Consider the following 20,635-nt stretch of genomic DNA (forward strand, 5'->3'; position numbering starts at 1 on the left):
AAGGTTTCATTCCAGGAAAATCATTCGGGTTGTTCTGTAAATTTAACTGAGGTAATCTGTAACCTTTTGTCTAGCTGTGCCAGGGACATGTAACTCAGCTAGGGAGGAGGCCTTTCCCCCCCACACACACTTCAGAGCCCTCTCCAGGTCAGGTATGATCCAGGAATGCAGTTGTAATCCTCGTTTGGTTAGAGAAGACCATTTAGCTTGCTGGGTGACTTTGTAATTACTGCTCCTTTCATGGGAGAGAGATTACGGCCATGTGGTTTTCCTTTCAGATTTGGGTCTTGGTTTCCATTTACAAGTGGTTCTTGTAAACAGAGCCTCTCTGCTTCATTTTTGCTGCAAAGCTTCTTGTCATAACACTCAGGGAGCTGCTTTATCTTGCTTGCAAACTGGCCCAGGTAGCTGAGTAGGCTGACCATAAGCTGCTCTTCCTCGGCATTCCCGTTTGCAGCAAGAGCTTCAAAGATTAGGACCAGAGGAAATGGCCTCGAGTTGCATCAAGGGAGGATTAGGTTGGATATTATGGAATATTTTTTCATGGAAAGGGTTGTCAAGCACTAAATAAGCTGCCCAGAGAATGGTGGGATCACCATCCCTGGATACATTTAAAAAACATGTGGATGTGGCACTCAGGGATATAGTTTAGTGCTGGGTTAACAGTTAGACTCAATGCTGTGCCTACCAACCCTCTGCATCTGGCAGGATCTCTGTGCCTGTCTGTGCCAAGGGGACAGGTAGAATTCTACCTGTGGTGCTCACCTAGATCCCATCCTCGTGAATATGTCTGAGTCCTGTGTGAACACCCCTAATCCTCTAGCCTCCAACTCACCCCAAATATTGCAGTTTAGTGTTGCATGAAAAGGTACTTGTTATCTGGTTTATTTTATTCTGCTGCTTCATCATTTCCTTTGGTTCTCTCTGGATTTTATGAAGCAAGACACAGCATAGCAATGCTCCTTATCTGCCTTCTCCCCACCATGCCAGAGTTTCAGTCTGTTGTCCCACCCCTCTTTCAGTGTCCTTTTTTTTTTTTCCCCACTGAGAAGTTCTTGCCTTATTTACAAGCTTCCTTTGCAGTACTGTTCCTTGCTTTTGAACATGTGATGCTGTGTGCAGGACATGCAGCAGCCAGGAGGTGAGGAAGGGGTACCCAGGCTCATCCCATCTTCTTGGGTGTCCTTGTATGATGGCCCTCAGTGTTGGCTGGGAGCAGAACTGCTAGCTCCAAACACCTTGGTGGCAAGGGAGATGGGTTGCTGTGGAAAGGGAGCAGCTCTGTGGTGTCACTCCAGCCACAGGATTGCCTCATTGCTGTCCTGCTTTCGTAAGAAAGCACCACACATTCCTAGGTACTTTGGAAATGCTGAAGCAAAAAAAGTAGGTTATTGCCTTTTGGGGCCCTTGTGCAGTCATGCAGCAGGGGGATGCTGAGTTCCCCTGCTGATCAAAACCTGCCTTTTCAGCTCCTACTGCATATGTCCTCTGTCTTTCAGTGCAGTAGGAAACTTAAATATTGTCTTTTTCTTTTTAATATTATTTCCCCCAGGTCAGACCTTATTTCCTTACTTTCCTTTCTGCCTGCTGACCGCAGGGGAAAATCCAGGCAGGCTGAGATGGGGAAGGCAGACAGGGCCATCCAGCCTGTACTCATCTTGGTGCAGTTGCAAAGCTCTCCCTCCACGTCCAAAGCACATTGGCTAACCCAGGCTCTGAAGATGGGGTGGAATTCTGGCCGTGATTCCTCATCTATTTAAACAGCCCAACTATTTGTACGTCCTGCTGAATCCAGGACAGGCAGGTCTCTGGGGCACCGTGTGTAGTGCAGTCCAGCACCACAGTGATGGTTTTGTTTTTAACCACGCTGATTATCCCATTGTGTTGTATAAGGGGTTTGGCCATCTCTATGTTTTCATGTGAAATGGTGCCATTCTCTCAGCTTCCTTCTCTGAACTAGACATGCCTACATCAAAATCTGTTTGTTGAGTGAGAAACCATTAGCGTTTCCAGAAGTGATCCTCAGTGCGTTACTGGCTGATGCATTTGTTCTCTCCTCCTGTGTTTCTAAGTAGCAAAGAATGTATAAGTAAATAATGATTTGGGGGGGGAGAAATTGGTAATGGAAAAAATAACTTGAACAAGATTTGATAAAAAGTGATTCAAACTCATGGGTTACAAGCATTTCCTGCAGGCCACTGGGAATTGGAAGACTGTCTTTGTGGGTCTTTGAAATCTTAGAAATTTTGAAAGTGAGACAATCTCTATGCCTGTTAGAAAACATCAGACAGCAATCAAGTTGTATCTTAGCAAACAGCTCTTTTAGGTAGTACAACCAGCAGAACAAAATCCAGCCTTCAGCTTACAGAAAGGCCACAGCATGAGTATCGTTTCTTTTAACCTGCCATGGCATTGAGTATGTTAATATATTTTCAACTTGTCGATTTTGAACCCATAGAGGGATTACTGTGATCTCTTAAGAAGCCATATTGACAAGGAGAGATTAACCCCTATTACTAGGAGTTGAGCTAAATCTGTGGTGAAGGCAATAAGCTGAACCAAAAAAACTATGCCACTCTGGAAGTCTCTGGCTAACTCTCTAACTGGCAAAATGCTTCATCTTGCTTGGATTTAAAACAGACTCTGAGGAGGGCTGCTTATAAATCCTGTTTTCCCCTCACTGGTTGAATGATGAACTACAGCTGCTGAGTTCAGAATCCCCAGTGTACTGGGATGAGAGGAATGAACCAGGCAAAAGTGGGTGTGAGCCCCCAGCCCCAGCAGCTGAGCCAAAGCCAAGCTGCCATTTTTCTCTGGAGCTCTTAGTTGCACATGAGGAGGCTGTGAGCATCTGTGGGTGCTCCTGCCTGGACTCCGAGCTCGCTGAGCCCAGCAGGGCCTGCCGTCCATGAGACCAAAGTGAGGGTAATGTAAACTGAGGTTCAAAGGCTGAACAGCAAAAAAAACCCCAAGAATGCAGTTGCATCCCAAGGAGGGCAACAAAGATGGTGAAGGGCCCAGAGGGGAAGACGTATGAGGAGCAGCTGAGGTCACTTGGTCTGTTCAGCCTTTTCTTAAAATCAGTCACTTCCTGAAGCAGCACTGTAGTTTGATTTCCCCCCTGCCCTCCAGTGAACTGTTTGTCACTCCAACAGAAAAGAAGAAATTCCCAGCTTAAAGCCTGAGTGTCCTTGGGGCCAGAGGAAGAGTCATGAGGTTTTCTGTAGCTCTTCAGCCTGGAAGATGCGCTTGAAGATCCATCTTGGTGCTTCCAGGCTGCCTGATCGGTCATGCTTAGTTGCTAATTAGCTCCTCCAGCCCTTTCTCTGGGAATCACGATAATGAACATAAAGAATTGTTTATCCTAAATGAGACTTCCCAAGGGTAGTAGCCTCCTCGGTGGCTGTAGAAATGGAAGGCAAGCCTGAGGAAACACCAGGGTGCTGTGGTTTTTGGCAGCAGTTGATAAACATTTCTTTGTGGATGGAGCAGAGCATGTAATTTACTGCCCAGCTCTAATAAGAGCAGATTTTACCACTTTGCTGTTCTTTTCCATCGCTGTCAAAATGCAACAGCTAAATTCCACTGAGAAACTCCACAGTTTACATTTTTGTAGGTAGCAGCATAAAACTTATTGGACTACCTGTGGAAAGTTAATTCATCATTTTTATAAGATCTCAGATGTTCTCTTAACTGCTTTATCACTCGTGGAGGGGCAAAACAGTCCTGCCCTTCCTTCTGTAAGGGATAGTGGTGGTGGGATCAGGTAGCACCTAGACAGTTGTACAGATGTGTTCAAGGGCAGGAGGCTTCTGCTGGACTCCCTGCTGGTTTTGCATTGCACAGTTAAAAACAGGTGATGAGAAAGCCGCTGAGCTCGCTCCTCAAGCAAAATCATCAGCCATTTTTTTCAGTCCCTGGTAGCATTTACTCCAAAGATCATTCCCTGACAAGAATTGATCAAAGTACTGCAATTGTGGTGACATCCCAGTGGGCAATAAAGGTCTAATTGTCCCTGTTTTATTCCCAAAGCCGTAGGACAGGGGAATTTACACACAGAGTAATGCCTGGGCAGAGTGATGGATACAGGCAGCTGTCCCACTGCCAGGCCCACATTGGCACACTCAAAGTGACTACCATCAGGCCAGTCCATGCTCAGTGGTGGGGTACTGTCAACTGATTCCTCAAAGGGGTTAAATGATGGCCCCTTTATGCACTGCTCACTGGGCTAGAAAAGATCCAGACATAGAGACTGGAGTGCCCATTCCCATGATTTTTCACCCCAGCCTGTGTTTTACATTTGTCCCCCATTAGACATCCACCATCATTCCTTGATGATGCACAGTCACTGGGCTGGCACTGAGGCAGCCCATGGTGTTGCACTGTGGTGCTCTGAGCCCTGTTTTCTGTAGGGCTGTATTGTTAAAATATTCTGGCAGATGAAGTAGTAAGTTGGACATTAACTGGACAAGTACAGGGGAACGAGCATAATTTCTGATGGCTTCAAGGAGCACTGGAAGGGAGTTTGGTGTGTTGGAAACAATGATCAAATAAAGTTGCCATTGCACACAACAGTGACCTTGTGAACACGCAAAGGATTTTGGCACTCACAAATTAAGAAAAGCCAGCGTTAACCACATGCCAGCATAATTTTCCCTGGACTTCTGCGGTTCTCTGTTGTGATTCAGTATTTAATTACATGATTGTAGTCTTGGGGGTTTTTCTAGTTCCATTTCTGGAAAGGTTTCCTGAGAGGTCCAGATGCAATGATGTTTTAGTATTGCACTCTCCCTGGCTTACGAAACAGCTGAATCCACAGGGAGGGTCAGTGGAGCTGCGCAGCTGAGGGGGTGGCTGCCCTTGTCTCCAGCTCTGCAAACAGAGTTCCCCTAAGAGCTCCCACAAGACTGATCCCTCTCTCAAGGAGCTCTGGGTTCACAGTGCTTGGCTGTCAAACCACAGGCACACGCCCAGCCTTCCACATGGGGTGATGCATTTGTGCGTGGGGGTGTTTGGGTTCGAGAAGGTACCTCCGCAGGGCCCCCAACCCCAGAAGGGCTGTGACTGGAGACTCTCAGCAGAATGAGCAGGGAGGCAACCTCCTCCTCTTGGTTTTGGTGCAAATTTCACTATTTCATGGCCTTTGACCACATCCCACAGGAGTGAAGCTCTGAAAGAGTTTAAAAAAACTTGGATAACCCTGCTGAAAATTGTGGCATTAAGGCCCAGATTTTCTCTACTTGCATGTCTCATTCAAGGCCCTGGAGTTAGGAGTTTTACTATGCCATTGCTAGGCTGAGCTGCTCTCCAGAAACATCTGTCCCCCCAGTTGAAGACAGAGACACCTGTACTTAGCCACATGTCTGAGTTGTAATTCAGCTACTTCACTGAAAATTGTGCACAGTCATAATGAGGAATGTGTATGGCTACAATAAGGAATGTGATGGCATTGATTTTCCTGCACTCACAATGTGCTAATGTGGAGATCTCTGTCCTGGTCCTTGTGTATCTGCGTTCTACACACTGTCATAGCTGTGGCTTGAAAACGTATTCAGTCAAGGATTGTAGTTTTGGCCAGAGTTTGCATAAGGACTTGGAATTCTGGTCAATGATAGGCACGGTTTGGTGTCAGTCTAATATAAGTACGAATACTTTTCTTTGTGAAAGCTAAAGGTAGTGTTCATTTGGTAGTAACTCCAAGGATTTAGAATCATAGAATTATCAAAGTGGGAAGATGAAGAAATTTAAGTAGGGAGTTATTGGTTTTCTTTATGTTGAACTTAGTTTCTATTTGCAGCATTCATATTTTGGAGGTTAACATTATGGAAGTAAAAACATATTATTACCACTACCAGTACTAATTAAGAGTGTGTAAAGGTCCAGAAATCCAAGTCAGAGCAAAACATGTAACATGACACATTTGCAAATGAAGGTGTACTTTTTATTTCAAGTGGGGGGTTTTGTGCCAGCAAACACCACACGACTTCTTGGTAGAAGCTTCGAGCTCTGTGTTCAAGCAGGAGAGTGTGATGTTATTTTCAGGCTGTGGACCCCCCTTGCACATTAGGTCAATCATTACTGCTGAGCACCAGCACAGTGGATTTTGCTGGATTCTACAAAAACTTAACAGAACTGTGGATTTGGTGCTACCTAATGCCATGGCATTGAATTGTTTCTCAGAGTCATGACTTGCTTCAGGATTTCCATGTTACTAAGGACTGCACATTTTTCTTCTGCTTGCTGTACATTCTACAGACTTCATCTGTAATGAGGCACTCTGCTTTACATCCTGCCTTACCTTTCATTCTGTTTTTATTATTACACTTTAAGAGATTCATCCACAAAGTGTCTGTGTGGGCAACAATAAAAAGCCCAAGATAAATTTATTCTGAGTTATTATCTGCAATTGTGATAGGTAATAGATACTGGATTTCTGTAAGTATTGTGATTCTTAAATAAAAACCATATGCCCAAAGTCAGGGCCTTGGAGATAAGTCAGACATCTGGGCTGAGATTCTACATTTGGGAATGTAAATGATGCAGATGGTGAGATTATAATACACACTGTGCCCATCAGGTTGTAACAGTGATGAACAAGCACTTCATTAGGTAGAAAAGATTGGAGAAAAAATTCAAACTGAGATGAAGTTTCCTGAGGAATGTTCACAGTATTAATTTCAGTTTGCTGCTTGTACTCATGCATTTGGGGGAGTCTGCTTTACACTGCATGCCAAATCTTTATTCCAAATATATTAGAGTGCGCCAGTTATAATATAGTGCTTTCAAACAACTTAGCAGAATCAGATTGATATCTCAGGCTGTAAAAATGTTGGGTTTTCTTCGTTGGAGTGTCTTGGGAATAAAAGCAAACTTGTGAACAGAGTAGGAAAGAAAATAACTAGTTTCTTTTATTCTGCATAAAATATTGTGGTGTGAACTGTGGAGTGGGCTCAAAGACAATGCACAAGTACTACAGGCAGATGAATTGGGGGTAATGTAGAAGCAGTACAAATTAACACAAAATATATGTTCTGAGAGGAACAGAAACACAAAATGTATATTCTCAAGTATGAATCTTGCAATGCTAATCTTGGTTTTGCTGATATTGATTTAGCCTCAGATCTAAATTTAGCATTTTGTCTACAAACTAACACAGACAGATGCCTTGGGAATACGATGCAATACCACTTTTTGGAGACAATGTGCACTTTCCAGGGAGAACTAAAATTAACTTTTGGAGCACCCAAGTGACTATCACCCACAGCCACATCAGTCATGATAAGTTAGTCAGAAAAAATAAATTACTCCCTTATCTTCTAGACTTCCTTAACAGTTACTCTATATTTTACTTATTTAAGGGCAACATCAACCTGACAATTTCTGGAAGTTTAGCAACAACATGTATTAGAGGAGGATAAGTTAACAGGAAGAAATTATCCAAACTTTCCCCAGGGGATTGCTTAAGATGGAGGTGATGACTCGTGCCCGTGGCCATGATGGTGGTTTGTCCTGGGCAGTGTAGCAGTGTAGCATTTGCCTTTGCTTGTCAACACTTCCCACAGGTGATGTGGGACTGCTGCTGACTGAGGCCATAGCTGTAACTTCCCTGCTACAAAAAGCTCTTAGTACTGTCGCTCATTTTACTTGGAAATTAGATTTTAAGAGCCCAAGATACATCACATTCCATTAGCATGTCTCCCCTAATTAATCTCAGAGGAAGAGGTTACCAGGTGACCAGAGGATGTTGCTGATGTAGTTGGTGTGGCCAAGGCAAGTGAGACTGTCAGGCAGTGAGACTGCAGTGCACCTTCAATATTCACTTTCTGTGTACCTGCAGCAGCCTGTTGTCTCTTCCCCTTGCACTGAAGGTAAGAGGTCTTTCTTTCCTTTTCAAGTGATCCATCATGCTTCCCCAGCATGAGATGATGCTCCTTTTACCTGTGAGGATGTCCTGGAGGAAAACGGTGTCCTCTCAGCCATAACTGCTGTGACATGAAGAAGCTGTTTAAATACTCTGTAGAGAATAAAGCACTAGCAGAGATGAAGTTGCATGTTGTAGCAGTTGCCTAACTTTCCTGTTAAGAACACCAAATTTGTCAGGTTTGTGATGCCATTCCAGTGAGGGCTGTGCAGTCAGGTTCAGATCACCTCAGGAGTACCATCCTTCAACATATTTCCTGGATATCAACAGGTTTTATGATAGCAAGATACTTAGGCCATAATACTTTAAATGTGCTAATGGTAAAGGAAGAAACAGAAACAGGGCACTGAATGTTGTCAAGAAACAGCAGCCTGAGCTGCTCAGAAAGGAGGTTTGTCCAGACCACCACCCCAAAAAAAAAGGGACATTATGAGAGAAATGCCAAAAGCCCATGGCAGGGAGATGGGGAGAGAGGGGTTCCCACAAGCAAACAAATACATGACCAGCAGCAAGCACATCTTAAAACTGACACCCAGCAGGATACTTGCCCTCATTTTGGGTCACAGAAGTAAGGCAGACAAAGCAAAATCCAATTGCTATAAGAAAACAAACGTTTGTGAGTTGAAAAGGCCCTGCAGTCACAGACAAAACCATCGAATGCCACGACTGGCCTGCTGCACAGGATAGTTGTTCAGGATGATCTGCAGGGAGAAGAAGCCTAATGAAATGAGGCAAACTGAGGGACCTTAATTGAGAAAACCAGGAATGCAAGGAAAAATTCTGATCCTGTACAGATGAGACCTTACAAAGTACCTTCTAAGGCAGTCTGGACAGGTATGAAGTAATAATGTTCTGTGCATGCCTTCAAGGAGTGATGTTATCTCTAGGCAACAGCACTAACTGTTCTACTCACCCCCCTGAGTAAATTGGTAAGTAACCCTGATTCTTTTCTCACTCTGGTCTCACAGGTTTTTTTGCTTCTGAGTCAAAAATTTTGAGGCAATTTTGATGCTTCAAACACCAGAGTCACTCCAGTGTTTGCAACTCTGAATTGCTGCCTGGAACTGGAACTGCTGCACCAGCTCCAGCAGTGATCCCTGGTTGACATTGATTTTAGGAAGGAGTGTAATAATGTAAATTTGACATATGCCAGCTGGGACTAGTATCAGAAAACACAACCCCATTTCAATTGTGAAGCACAAATAATACAGGGGTAAGTGCAGAACACTGCAAGCAACAGGCTTTCTCTCAGATGTCATCATGCTTGAGGTTCCCCCTACACTCATCACAGGCCATCCCCACCAGCTCAGAACCACATCTTCTCCAGCCACCTGAGGATGGTAGAGTGCAGGTTTGGTTTTGTGACCTTTATTCTCAGCTCCCTGGGGCATCCCAAATCTTTTTGCCTTCAGGTCTCTGTCCCAGCAGCAAGAGTTTTCCCCGCAGCAAGTCCACTTTGCCTGTGGTTCAAGTCCACCTCTTTGCTCTCAGTGTTTCATAGCTGTCCAAAGCAAAGCGCATCTTCGTACTACCTCAGGTAGTCCAGGCATCATGCCTGGTAGCAGACTTCATCCCTGGTTGTGGGGCAGTGGGTTAGAGGAGGGCTGGAGGTGGAGGAGAGCCTTTCTTTCAGCGGGAGTGTGGTTGCAAATATCAAGCACACAGCGTGAAATGGGGTGCGAGTTGTCTCAATCGCATTTCAACATCTCATACAAGTCGTCTGTTCAACCTCAGTAGGTTATTCAGAGCTAAGACCACATTCCAGCAGCAGGGTGAGAGAGAAGAGCACCCGCCAATGCCAGCTCCATTAAATTAGGCAACAGGAAATAGGACTAGGGCTGTGGTTTGATCTGTTAGGGCATGGCGCGGTCGCTCCTGCAATTAGTACTTGGCTCATGGACAATCGACATCAAGTCTCGGCTCTGACTGGATAGAAAGCTGAGCCCTGTGTAGTTCACGGCATGGTGGGGAAATGGAAGGAAGTTTCTGAAAACAGCTTTGCTCCTTATTTTTAAAACTGGCCTCGTGCCACCGATTTGCTTATAAATTAAAGAGCAGGATGCACTGACGTGGAGAGGGCACTGCCAGTCTCGTGCACTCCGTGCTTAAATCACTGCAGCCCATTCATTGGTTGGATGGTGTTCCTGCCACTGCCATTCTTAACAGAGGAGCTGATTGCCACATCAAAAAGCTGCTTCGTGAACTTTCCATCATCTGCTGACTGTAGTATGAATGGAGTAGCCTCAGCTACCGGGGCAGCTCAGACACAACTGCCACATCCCAGATACCAAGCCTTCCAGTGACACCATATTAATAACCACTCGTTCCAGTAATGCTTCCCTGCTTAGAGAATTGTTTCGAGATTCACTTCATCCACCTACCCTGCAACAAATAACCTGCAGATGTGTGGGCTCTAAAAGTAATCCTTGGCACTGGGGCCGTGGTATAGCATCACTACATAATTCAACAAACTTTTGTACTGTGTTGTCTTAGAAATTAATCTTTTCTGTATGCTGCAAGTGGTTCATGGAGACAAATTCCGTTCTAACAAGAACTACCCTGTGTATAGAGAGTATTCTGCTATCATCTCTGTGGACAATAAACATGAGTCTGACTTGTGAGCATGTTATGTTAAGAATTATTTCTTTCCTTGTCCAATTCATTAAGTCTGTATACTTAATAAGCAATTTCAGCATTTATAAGGTCTTCTCCGGGAACAATAAAACAGAGGAGAAAAGGAGAGAAACATCTGGATCAGTGAAACACTCTTGAAATATCATCTTTTTTAGTGTCTTTATAGAGATTTCCAGGGGCTTACGTTAAGAAGTTAATTCCACTGCTGCTATTGATGTTGAAATTATATTAAAAGAACAATTTTAACTTGGTCTTGTTGCTTAGATAGTGATCAGAGCTGGCCAACCCTTTTGTTTGAAAATACTTTAATGAAAAAATAACAATGTTTGTATTTCTTTCAAGATTTAGTACTTATTTTTTTTTCAGTTTTTCTCCTTTTAAACTTTTACTGGGAAAATGAAGAGGAGAGGAGAGAAAACAGTGGGAGAGGACCAAAGCTGTAATTTAACAAATAACTTTTTTTAAAATTGTTTGTTTTCTAATTTCCAATTACTTTAATATTTTTAGAGAATATCAGTTGGTGTTACTTTTTGATTTCATTATGTACAGTTTTGTATGCTTACCAAAAAAACTGGAGCTGAGATGCTCAGGGGCTGAAGTACATTGTATTCAACTGGAGCCCAAGGGATCTGTGCTTGCTCAGTCTGGAGAAGAGGGAGCTGAGGGGAAAATTTAATTGGTGCCTCCCACTACCTAATGGGGAGTTACAGAGAAGACATGGGGCTTATAGAGAAGACAAAGCCAGACCTTCACCAGAAGTGCACTGTGAAATGACATGAGACAAGAGCCAGGGGTTGCTGCACGGACATTTTAAGTAGGTATAAAGGGGGAAATGAACAGTGAAATGGTTAAGCACTTGGAAGAGGGTCCCAGAGAAGTGAGGCAATCTCCATCCCTGAAGACATTCAACACTCTTCTGGGCAAATCTCTGAGCAGTTAGCACTGCTGTCAGGTGCACTTGGATCACAGGCTTTCCAAAAGTCCCATGCAACCTAAATTATGCTGCAAGTCTGTTTTTTCTAAAAATATAGGGTTATTTTCCTCAGATTTGTTTCTGCTGCTTGGCTGAAACCTTGCCCTGAAAAATTTGCTCAGCTATGCTGAAACAGGGTCATGCCCCGGTGACTCTAAGCCAGTTCTAGAAGGATAAAAGTCCTTAGGCATAAGTAGCTGTTAAGCACCCTTATGTGATTCATAATGTATAAAATTAGATTGTTATGCTTATTGCACAAAGTGTGCTCTGAAGACAGGAGCCATCACATACCCCTTGTCTGTAGACGGTATAGAGTGTGAACATCGTGATTGTCACGTTTTCCCAGTAATCAGGGACAATTGACACAAACCTCCATGCCCTGTGCACCTCTTGTCCTTTCACCATGAGTTTTCCACAGAGAGGCAGATTATCCAAATGCAGACATCTACCTCATGCTGTCAGTTTCCAACTCAGTGCTGGAAATCAAGGTGTCACCTGGACATCATGTGGACCTAGTGTAGAGACTGAGGTGCTCAAAGATGTATCTTTCTTCAAGTATTTTTCCATGCTATATGACTTCCTTAAAAGCTGATGGCTTTGTGTTTGGTTCTCCCAACATCTAGACTATTAAAATTGAAAGTGTTAACCTGACTAGACTTGTTTATTTGCTTTTTTCCTGGAGTGGAATTTCAAAAACCATCACAAATTAAATATCTGTTAAATTTCTGAATTAAATATCTATGTCTGTGTCTGGCATGTAGATGGATGCTTTAAGATAGAGATGAATGTCGTGCCCATGAGGGAAGTACAGGAACAATGGTACATGTCAAATCCCAGATCCATCAAAACCAGGAAGAGTTTTGCAACAGTTCCCAATGATAAAAGTCATCCAGACTTGATTAAGTATATGTCAGAAGTGATTTTCTGGAATGACTCTTCCAAGAAGTCCAACTGTAGCACATCCTCAGAGCCGAGCATGTCCTCACCCACCATCTTAAGTCTTGGTCAGAGCCTGTTCCCAACCTAACACATGTTCCTGGCAAAGCTGCCAGGGATTGCAGCAGAACCAGGATCAGGCCCTTTAACGTCAGCTCACCAGTAAGTAAACAAAGATGGAGTGAATAGCTTCCCTGAAGGTTAATTGGGATTTATGTCCTATTTGGAAATCTAGCTTTAGAGATCTGACTGCCTGGCATAGTTTCTGTGATGTGTTTTTCCGTGCATGCTTGTGCAAAAGGCACTTGCCTTTTGTTGTTTATGAAAGGAGTTTGTTAGACATTGCTTATGCAGCATCTTTGTGATCTTGTTGATGAAAGATGCTCTATAAACAGGGCTGGATTGGACTGGATTCAGTAAGTCTGAGAGCTTGCCAGCAATTATTGCTATTTGACTCCAGTGACCGAGGACCAGCACAGCAGCCAGCCCGCGAACACAGCTCCTCGCAGCCCCGCTCTGGCTCTGCCTTCCCTCCTGAAATGGAATTTATTACTCTCTATCTCACATGGATATTTAGTAGGAAATTGGAGCTACAAAATGAAGAGTCATGGAAGTTTAAAAAAAATCCAAGAGACAGGACAGATGTGCTGTGATTAGTCCTGTACTCTGGCTCACCTTGGGTTCGATATGTAATTGAATGTGTGCCATCAGCAAAACATACTACTTACAGACTTAGAAGGAAATTTGGCTTGCAGTCCTCTAATTGGAAGTCAGAGGTGGTGGAAAGAAAGACTTTTGCTCACTTTTTGTACTTTAAATCTCAAAGCAGTGAGTTATTTTAAAACACAAGCTCAGTCTTGGATCATTTAAATTGAGATTTAGAAGACAACTTTTTCTTAGAAATGACAATATATTTATGAGGATGCATTGTATTTTGCCAGCTCATTAGACTTTATATTAAATACAAACTGTGCTATCTTTGTATAAAATTCATTTTTTCTTCCCCTCAAATTTCACATCTGTCAAACATTGATTTGATTCTGTGTAATCCATACCAACTTCACCTGTGAAACTAAACAAAATCACTTTCTTGGTACAATGCCAGAAAATAAAAGAAATTTATAAGAAAAGATAGCAAGACAAGGCTGACAGTATGTATATAAAGCTGAGTCTAAGCAGATGAAAACAGTCAAAAGCCTTTTATTTAATCATTCTGGTATTTTTGACATGTTGTCTAGTGATAACCACATGAGCATTCCCTTGTGTTAAGAAAAAAAAAAAACCACACAAAAAAAACCCCAAAAAACCCCCCAAAACCCCAAAACAAAATAAAAAACCCTAAACAAACAAAACAGGAAAAACATACAACAAAACAAAACAAAACAAAAGCCAATGAAATAAAATTCCAAGAAAGATGGGAAGAAAGTACAGTCCAACACTGAAGGAATCACATATGTGATTTTGAGGATGATGTTCACATGCTTGTAAAATATCCAACAAACGGCTTTTCCAGTAGCAACAGGGGTCATTACCTTTTTGAAGTTGTCTAATGTTTTCCTTCTGAGAGTTTCCTTCTTTGCTTAGAGGATATCCACTGGCAGATCTTTATTTAGTCATTTTTAGACTTCGGTATGCTAACTGAGATACAAGCACTGATGGTTACCAGTGCAGCCAGTTGGTCTGTGCTACAGAAAAAGGATGCTGATTATTCTGTGGTTAGCCAGTGTGTTTGCAGCCCCGAGTCTCTGGGTGGACCAGGGACTGACGAGGGCCAGTGCTGGTGCTGGTCCTGCCACACAGTGTCACGGCCTCCCTGAAAACGTGAAGCCCTAGTCCATGTGGTTCATGTGGAAATCCGAACATGACCCTTTAATTTCACTTCACATTGGAAAGGAGGATGACAGGAAATGTTTCTAGAAGTCTTTACTCTTCCAAAAAGAGAGACAGTAAGCTGAGATTTAGTTGCCACTTCTTTCTGCAGTTAGCAGAGGCTATGAGAAAATTTTCTGGTGTGGCTGCAGAGTTTTCACACCAACCCTTCTGTCTGCTTCCCAAAGCCCTAAAATAGTCAAAAGCAATGGTCTCCTGGGACTGCCGACCTGCTGACACAGGGGGATGTGTTGGGGGAGCGGTCTTCCTGCCCAGATGGTTGAAAACCTCTACTGAACACCACGCTGCATCTAATTTACTTAAACAAAACCGTAAACCCCATCATGGAGACATGTCCTGTGCTGCGTCCGAGGAGAACAGAGGCCTGGCATTCTACAAAAAAGAACAGACTATTTTTTGGTCACTAAATTTGCCAGACCTGTGAAGTTTTGCTCCTTGTGCATCTTTCGGTTTCGTGCAGGTCAGTACCTCCAAGCCCCACTGATACACACATAGGGCGGAGGGTTTCTTCCACCTCTCAAAGTATTTTTATTCTCTTTTACAGAATAATGAGTTTTAAGTATTCACAAATACTGTGCTCTGCAGGGGCTACAAACCTACAAACCATCACATTGGTTTGGAAGTTCTCTTGTGAGAAGAAAGAACCTCAGTTTATGCTCCAGCACCATAAAACTCCCTTTTGACCATAAAAATATGACATGAAACAGCACTTGGAGGACAGAAGGAGTCAGTTAGCAGTGAGGAGCAGCCAAGAAGCGTGTCTGAAAGCTTTCAAGAGCATCAGTTGGGGTCTCCCAGGGTGAGTGCTGGCACAGTTCCCTGGAGTCAAAAGAGGTATGTGGTTTTTGCCAGGAGAGGATCTGGTCCCTGGCTTGCGTTCAAGGAAGAGGAGCCCAGGAACTGTGAATCTTATCAAAACCTTCCCATTAGCAATGACTGGAATGTGATTTCATTTCTGGTATCTGTCTTAGTAGTCGGAGTTGAGCAAAAGAGCAGATAGCAGGGCTTTTCTTTTTTTTTTCCCTAAGAAAAAGAAAACCATTATATGTGGGTAAAACTACTTGACTTAAGTAGGTAACAAAAACCAAAGCTTAGATTCAGGCAACGCGTTAATCACCCAAAAATTTTACTTCCACAAAAATCAGCCAATAAGTTGATGCAATTTGCTCTCAGAAGTCTGGGTTCCACATTTGGTTTGTCTTTATGGTTTTTCAGGCAAATCCTGCTCTATTCAGTCAGTTGAGAGAAATAAAATAGCACACAGATACACACAGCACTTGTAGGTGCTGCACCATAAGAAGATGTCACTATACTTGAGTTACTTGCTCTCAGCTGGGACAGTGATGGAAAGGCTCGGGCTGGCCTTGGACCTTGTGTTGCACTCAACGTGAACATAAATCGTTTCTTTACAAAACTGTGAAAAAGGACTAAGTCTGGAAATCATGGCAAAGTGTATGTTGAGCAAGTGTCTGCAGGGAGGCCATCCCCTCTTACTCAAGATTTTGGTATGTGTCCCATGGAAAGGCAAACAAAAATAAAGTGCATTGCTTCAGTTTTACACCATGTTGACACAAATCTTCTCTCCATGCGAATTACAGTGAAACTGTGCACAGCTACTGAGCTGCTTCCTTAAAGCGCTGGCACTGCAGATGGGCTTTGTCTGTGCGTGCCTTGGCAGACAAACCTGTACCTCAATTGAATTTTATATAGGATATGATAAAAATAAGACTTTGGTTGGGGTTTTTTGGGTTTTTTTTTTGTTTGTTTGTTTGGTTTGGTTTTTTGTTAGGTTTCTTTTTTAATGTACCTTATTGGCTTGCATTTATAGCTGTCTAATTATTTTTTGTAAGTTAATTGCTGTATTTTATATTTGCATTTTTGCTACACTATGTACTTTTTAAAGCCAGTGTGATCAAAAAAAGAAACACTGGGCAGGCATGATAAGGAGGGGCTCTAACAAAGACCCCTTTGTGCAATTAAAAACACCATGCCATGGCCTTTGCTGACTCAGGTCTTCAAAATACAGCACGAGTTCTTCTGAGTTCATGTTATGACATAGGCTGAAGAACTCTGGTATAAAAAAAAATGTTCTCAAAAGGAAATTGCTTTTTTATTAGAGACATTTTCTTGAGTATATTATCATTACTTTCTACCAGCACCGACCTGGGAAAACAGTGTTGACGTATTTAAACTTACATAAAATCTTAAGCATCTTTTATGCCCTCTAAACTTTGACTGATCTGACATTCATTGGCCAGAAAAAGCATTTCGGAGAGGAGGGATTTGACTTGCCTGACCACCTGCGGATTTGCTGCACCAGTGAAGTGACCTCAGGCCTCAGCTGAGCTCTAGAAACTGTCCTTGTGTGCACCCCTAACCCCAGTGAATGGGAGGTAAAGTGCCTCTGCTTGAACTACCGCTGTCTGGGAGGAGCCAGCCTGGAGGCTGATTGTCAGCATTGTAGGGATAAAATAAGACCAATATTTTATCCTAAGAACTCACTTTCTGACTCAGCGTAGAGATTTCTGAGTCTCCTTTGCTCTCAGGAGGCAAATATTTCCTAGAGCAGACTCTTCTCTTTCTACTTTTGACATCTTTACCAAGAGTTTTGTTACCATATTAAGTTTTGTCTGAAACTGGTTTAAAACTTTTCTCTTTCCTCTCTCCTTTGCATTTCCCCTTTGCCTTCCCCTTTTCAATCACTGAAAGATCATCATGTATCTTTTTCAAAGTAACTTGTGACAGAGTTTTAGAATTGCCTCTTTGCTGGTGTTATCCAAAACCTTAATAATGCACCAAGCAGCTGATGTTACAGCCCAAGTCACTGTCATGTTACTGCAGACAGATGAAGGTTAATTATCACTTTAAAATGTTTATCCTCTTATTGTCTGCATTTCGGAAGCATTTCAGCAGCTGTAGGAGTCTGAGTGACTCCCTTCCCTCTCACCCAGAGTATTCCCTGGTCAGTCTCTCCAGGGCAGCTGCGGTGTCCCGTGCAGAGCAGGAGGTGGGCCGGGGGTGATGGCAGCTCTGCACCAGGTGGAAACAATTATGGAAAAAAAACATGGTCTGCACTGTATGAGTTACTGCTGATAGTTGCCTGATAAGCTAACTTAATAAAGTGGTGGCTTAATTAAGCTGCATTCCTTGCATCTTGCCTTTCACTCTGACTGTCTGAGGCGATGCTATCGAGCGGCTACCACTCTGCAGGATGGGGCAGGGGTGTTGTGCTGGTGCACTCTGTGTGTTGGGCACTCTGGGGGACCAGCGAGTGATGGGACATGGGGGACCTCCTGTAAAGCTCAGCTCCCCTCTCAGTTTGCAAGGTGATGGGCCACAAAAGCCTGCAACAAAGGTAGATCTGCAGCTTATCTAGTCGCACATGTGTTTGTTGGTATCAAATGTTTGACCCTAAATCCCATCTTCTGGCATTCAGTGATCCAGGAGCATCTCAACCTTCAGAGCAGAGGGGAGTAGCTGAACATCTCCCTGAGTCTCCTGCAGCTTTTTTTGTCAGAAAAAAACCCAAGAGTGACTTTGCTTTGAGAGAGTCCCTATTGCTATGGATTTTCATACAGGTAACACAAAAGCTAGATATTGCAGGGGTCAAAATTGTGGTGCCCAAAGCCCTTGTGAATTTGGGCTTGTGCATATTCCTGAGTGAAGATTGCATGAGAATCGGGAGTTGCTATATTTTTAATTGCCAAAGTACCTCATTAAAAGCTGTAACAGATAAGTCTGCCAGAAGTTTCTTTTTTTGTAAGCCAGATTTGAGGTTAATGAATCAACTTAATTTCCCCATAGATCCAGATTTTATTGAGGGAGCTTCTTGCACAGCCCTGTGTTTGTGTTTCATGCATGCTCACATGTACAGCTGCATAGCAACCACCTTGCTGAAAGTTATTCAGTAGTTAAAATTATCAGGAACCCCCTCTTACCTCTCATTATGTACAACAAGATTGCTGCTGTGCAACATTGATTAGATATGTCAACCTGGACCTAGATGTCTTAAAATGAGTGTTGCTATTAAAATGCCTTTGCTAATGCTCGTATGTCCATCATTTTGACAGATTTCTCTTTAAGAATTTAGAAAGCTAAAGCATGCAGGGATCCCAGGGTTGCAATGTAATGTTCAGAGAAATAGGTATTGTTGTATTGTATTTCCTGTGCATTAACCCTAAAGTAGCAGTTTCCCTGGCAAAACTGTGCTGATGGCTCAAGCTTACTGTTGAGTACTAATGCAGATATCTGTAATCTTCAGCTGGGAACAAATTAACATGGGAAATTGGTTTCTGGAATGTGGTCCTGAAAGCAGGGCATCCCTCCTCTAAACCACTCCCTTCAGTGAGATTTAAAATTTCCATGGTGTAGAAAAATCTTTAAGTTTGCAGAGGAAAATATTTTCAACTCTCCTTGCCAGTAAACTGAGAAAAGTCAACAAAAAATTGAGAGGGAGACTGAAAACAAGGAAATGGTTTCTCAAAAACGTCTTATCCCCCTGTGGAACTCATTGCTGCAAGAGGCCATTGAAGAGAGGAATTTCAGCAAGGACTTGGATATCTGCCAGTTGAGCATGATTTTCTGGTTGCTTTAAGTGGATCAATCCTGGACAAGGCTATGGAAGGCTGTTTGTGCTTTGGGGCAGTATCAGGGTACCAGGGTGGTGTCTAGTGGCTGCAACTTGGCATGTGGTCGGTTCTCGATATGTGGCCGTTTGATTGAGGTGTGATCGAGGCAAGTGGTTTGGCTTTCAGGAGGATAAAGCTTCAGTTTAGCCACAAGAAAGCCAACAAGCCCAGCCAAAAGCCACTGCTGTCCAAGTTGAGAGGAGAGAGGCAGCTCCTGCAAGGTTCCCGGCAGGTGAGCCCTCACTGAGGAGCAGGCTGCATGGCTGCAGTTGCCATGTGCTGCCACAAGCCACTCCCAGGGTGGGAGTCCTAAGGGTTCTAAGCCTGAACATCTTCCATGGAGAAGGGTAGACATGATGGAAGCTGCTGCTCCCTATTTCTGGTTACTTCTGGCTGGCACAACCCCACAGGTCAGCATCTCGTGCCAGGGATGTTCTCCTTTCTAATCTTCCAGCCCTCTCAAGTCGGTCTGTATCTTCCTCTGAAGAGCTGCTACAGGCAAACTTTTATCAGCCTCTCTTCTTCTGCAGACAGGAGGAGATGGATGTGCACTTGGAAAGCCATCAGCACGGCTTGCAGCATATGAACAGCCTCCCCAGTGCACCTTTGAACTCATTCCTTCTGCGTTTGTTTGTCTTGCAGATAAAACTTCACAGCAGTGTTTGGAGAGAAGTCTAATGAGGGACCACTGTTTGCATAACAAAGCAAGGCTTCCTCTTCAGATGTTCAACCCTCATTAAGCGTAATTTATATTCCAGCTAATCTTGGAAGAGGGTAAAATATGAAGCTAAAGTTTGTTTTTACATAGTTTGGAGTAATGCATTGTTTGCTTTAGGAGGTCAGTTGCAACTGATAGTTGATTTAAATTCAGCATAATGATGATTTGTGATGGCTGCGTGTTTTCTAGGGGAGTGTTGTGACATTGACTGACATGGCTTTAGCACTCTTCTGCATCTGTTATTGAATTAAAGGAAAAGACAAAATGGATGGTTTCCCAGTTTTGCAGATATTTCAGCATGTCCACAAGGCATGAAAAACTGTGAATTTGTAAAATACAGGGGGTTTTCCCCCTTGGACTCACGTGTACTTGATATCATAGTGCACTGAGCAGCAGTTTTCTTTTGCAGCAGTCATGATGGTGACCAACATGGGACCCTTTGAAGGTCATCAAGTTCCTGCAGCAAGAAACTCTCAGGGTGATAAGGGTCAGACCAGTTCATAGAGTCTCTAGTGCACTGCTGTGAGTCCTGGTGACTTAATGTGTTTTCCTGACTAGAAAGCAAACCAGCAGGTATAACTGGATACCTAAATGTCATTACAGGCCAGTGTATCAGAAACGATAATTTCTCAGCCCTCAGACTTTTTTCATATTATAGGCACATAAAAAGTTTCTGATCCTACTGACACTTCAGTTTTGTCCCCCAGCCAATATAAGATACCAGTTGAAATACCCCATATATTTCACTTACCACTTCCAGGTTTGTTGAAAGATGAGAAATTACTGATAACATTTATTCTCTGTGTACTCCTCACTGAGACTTACCCCTTTCTGCAAGTTTACATTGTGGTGATGGATGTTTGAAAACACTCTTCACTGATGACCTGTGTTGTGTATATGGACAGCACAGAGGTGTGCTGCATCCTGTCAACACA

At 43.2% G+C, this 20,635-nt stretch overlaps 1 protein-coding gene across 1 annotated transcript in view; it reads left to right on the forward strand.

Moving 5' to 3' along the window:
• The window catches only part of CCBE1 (collagen and calcium binding EGF domains 1), a 95,994-nt gene that overhangs the window by 50,095 nt on the left and 25,264 nt on the right, over positions 1 to 20,635 (forward strand).

Source organism: Manacus candei, unplaced genomic scaffold (assembly GCF_025592945.1).
Source record: "Manacus candei isolate 608988 ecotype Guabito, Panama unplaced genomic scaffold, ASM2559294v1 h1tg000061l, whole genome shotgun sequence".
In the NCBI taxonomy this organism is placed as follows: Eukaryota; Metazoa; Chordata; class Aves; order Passeriformes; family Pipridae; genus Manacus; species Manacus candei.